The sequence below is a fragment of the Chiloscyllium plagiosum genome, unplaced genomic scaffold, assembly GCF_037043375.1.
Source record: "Chiloscyllium plagiosum isolate Xiang-an unplaced genomic scaffold, Cpla_swu_hap1 HiC_scaffold_35, whole genome shotgun sequence".
Classification (NCBI taxonomy): Eukaryota; Metazoa; Chordata; class Chondrichthyes; order Orectolobiformes; family Hemiscylliidae; genus Chiloscyllium; species Chiloscyllium plagiosum.
The window spans coordinates 42615303-42618840 of NW_028270173.1; the positions used below are offsets into that span (position 1 = coordinate 42615303).

At 43.5% G+C, this 3538-nt stretch overlaps 1 non-coding gene across 1 annotated transcript; it reads left to right on the forward strand.

Annotated features, from left to right (window-relative positions):
- The first annotated feature begins 379 nt into the window (after window positions 1-379).
- On the forward strand, window positions 380-461 carry trnas-cga (transfer RNA serine (anticodon CGA)). The gene has a single exon. It is a non-coding gene; the product is annotated as a tRNA-Ser (tRNA).
- The last annotated feature ends 3077 nt before the right edge of the window (window positions 462-3538 follow it).

Sequence of the window (3538 nt, forward strand, 5' to 3'; positions counted from 1 at the left end):
GGCTTGAAGAGCACAATGGCCTACTCTTGCACCTATTGTCTATTGTCTATTAAAACTCAGCGGCATATCCACTTCGGGACCAGGTGCTGGACAATTTAGTCAATATTAATCGGACGTGTGGACACAATGAGGCAAATTACTTGTTTTCGTGTGATGTAAATTTGCTGACTCAATAATTCAACGAATACTCATTCCTGCAAGTTCAGCTGTGTCAGAATCCAGGTTGTGATGAAAGCCTGTCAACCTCCAAAGGTGATGTTCGTTGGGTCTCTGCCAAGAATTTGGTGAAATCATTGTGTCTTGAAGATTTGTTCTTCTCTCAACTTATATGTTTCATGGATTCGATTGTTTTAGCATGAAAATGGGCATTTGGCGTGCAGCTGTGATGGCCGAGAGGTTAAGGCGTTGGATTCGAAATCCAATAGGGGTATTCTGCGCACGTTCGAATCCTGCTCACAGCGGTGTAGTCTCTGCTTCATCCTTTGAATTTTGGATATGTTGGAGCCTGAGCTTTGTGATTAATACACATTCAATGTTCAAATGGAATGAATCAGAAATAATTTCAAAACTGACCAAGTCATCGAAAAGAATAAATTATATGTCGCGACACAAAAAAAGACACCAAATTCCAACATGAGTGAGTTTGAACGCAAGTAAAGAACTATCGTGAAATTTGAATGTTCGGGCGGGAATGAAGCAAAATAAGAAGCGAAGCAAAATAATAAGCAATGCTAAACATGTAACTGCAAACGACGAATGCTTCATTTTCTGCGATTTGTTGAAAGACAAGCTGAGATAATATGTCTGACCCACAATTTGTGATTATTCCACATTAATAGAGTCACAGAGTCATGCAGATGTCGAGCAAGGAAACAGACCCCTCGTCCAATTTGCACATGCAGACCAGATATCCTAACCTAATTTATTCCTATTTGTCAGCACTCGGCCTATATCCCGCTAAACACTACTTATTCATAGCATCATCCAGGTTGGTTTTAAATGAATTTAGTGTACCAGCCTCCACCACTTCCTCTGGCAGCCCCTTCCATGCACGGACCACCCTCTGCATGAAAATATTGTCCCTTAGGATCATTGTACAGCTTTCAACTCTAACTTTAAACATATGCCCTTTAGTTTTGGATTCCATCACCCGATGGACAAGACCTATTTAGTTTACCCTACTCATGTCCATCATAATTTTATAAACCTGAATAAAGTCACCCCTCAGTCTTCGATGCTCCAGGGAAAACAGCCCCAGCCTCTTTTCAGCCTCTTCCTATCGCTCAAATCCTCAATACCTGGGAGCATTCCTGTCAATCGTTTGTGAAGCAGTTCAAGTTTCACAACATTCTTCTGATAGGAAGGAGACAAGAACTGCACACAATATGGCAACAAAGACCTAACCAGTGTCATGTATAATAGCATCATAATCTCTCAATTCAAATACTTAATGCTCTGAACAATGAAGGTAAGAATATTAAGCACCTTCTTCACAAACCTATCTAACATGCAACTCAACTTTCAAGGAATCATGAATCTGCACTCCAAGGTCCCTTTGTGCAGCAACACTTCCCAAAACCTTTCCATTAATTGTCGATCTGGAAAAAGCACAGCGGACCATAGATGTTCCCTGAACGAGTCCCCAACTTTGCGCTCGGTCTGAAATGGAGATGATCACATCAAGAGCAACAGATGCAGTAAATCAAGTTTGAGGAAATCCAGGGGTTCCAATAATTCTTTGGGGCCTCTGCGGGTGATACGAGAGAGTAGAGTAAAGTAGAGACAGAGAGTTGAGGAGCATTATTTGTCATTTCTACCACATACATCTGGTGCAATAGAAAGGTGGCAATATTGCTCGAGGAACAAATTGCTATTTGAACACACAGTCATACACAGGGCAGCTTAAAGTGCATAAAATGTTCAAAACATGCAAGACAGCACAACAATTCCTGACAAGACAAGACAATAGAGAAAATGGTGGACAAATTGCGATGTAACAATGAATGATCATTAATAATATATTGTTTTAGCAGCCATTCAAAACGTCGTCCAACAACTGCAAATGGAAGAGAATGTGATCATTCAGTGTCAAGAAATCTGATAGCTTATGTGAAGAAACCTTTGCAGAGTCTGGCTGTGAGCGACTGAATGCTCTGGTTACTTTTGCCAGATGGCAGGACTGTGAGGAATTTGAATCAAAGTTCTGTGGGCTCGTCCACAATGCTGCTAGTCTTGCAGACGCAGCTTGTGGGGAAGATGTCTGTAATGGTGAGATGAAGATTCCAATGATCGTCTCAGCTGTCCACACTACCCGTTGTCAGGTCTTATGATTGAAGACGATGGAATTCCGAACCAGGCAGTGATGCAGCTGATCAGCGTATTCTCAATTAACCTTCCGTAGAATGTGTTGAGGCAAGCGTCAGATGGGCTTTCCTTAACCTACGCAGACAACAGAGATGCTGCTGGGCTTTCTTGACTATGAAGGCAGCATTGAGTGACCAGGTGAGATTATCTGCCAGATGGATGCAAAGAAATTTGGTGTTCTTCACAATCTCCACGGGGGAGCCATTGACCCCCAGCAGAGAGTGATCGTTCTGTGCTCTCCTGAAGTCAACAAACATCTCTTTCCTTTTGTCCAAGTTCACAGACAGGTTGTTGGCCCTGCACTAGTCTGTTAGCCAGAGCATCTTCTCTCTGTATGCTTGCTCTTCATGATTGAGACCTACTACCTTCATGTCAACAGTGAACTTAATAAGATAATTTCAGTTGGACATCAATGCCCAATCGTGTGAAAGCAGGGTGAACAGCAGTCAACAGAGTACACAGTCCCGGGGTTTCCCCGTGTTCAGTGTGATGATTTTGAAGATGGTTTCCCTAATCCGTTTTGTCTGAGGTGTCCCAGTCATTAGGTCCAGGGTCCAGTTACAGAGGAACGTATTCAAGCCCAGCACACTCAGCTTTCCAAACAGGTGCTGTTGAATGATACTGTTGAATGCAGAACTGAAGTCAATGAAGAGTAACCTGATGTCGGTATCCTTCTTCACCAGGTGGGTGAGGCCCTTGTGCAGGGTGGTGGAGATGGCATTATCTGTTGAGCAGTTGGAACGTAGTGCAAACTGCAGAGTGTCCAGTGAAGGTGAGTTGGGGCGGTGGGTAGCCTTTCGAAACAATTCATGATATTTAGTGTTAATGCAACGGGGCAGCAGTCATTGTGGAAAGACACTGAAGACTTCGTCGGCACAGGGATGATGGTAGTGCCCGTGAAACACTTTGGAACTATAGCACAACTCAGGGAAATGTTAAAATGTCCAAGAGAACATCCACCAGCACGCCAGAGCATCCTGTGAGCATTCTGCATGGGATGTTATGTTGGCCAGAAGTCTTATGTGGGTTGACTCTGCATAGAGTTTTCCTCACGTCAGGCGTGAAAAGACTCAACACCTGGTCATAGTGAGAGGAGATGGTCTTCCTCACTTCCACACCATTTCATGTCTCAAACCATGCAGAGAGATTGTTCAATTCATCCGGGAGGCGGGCA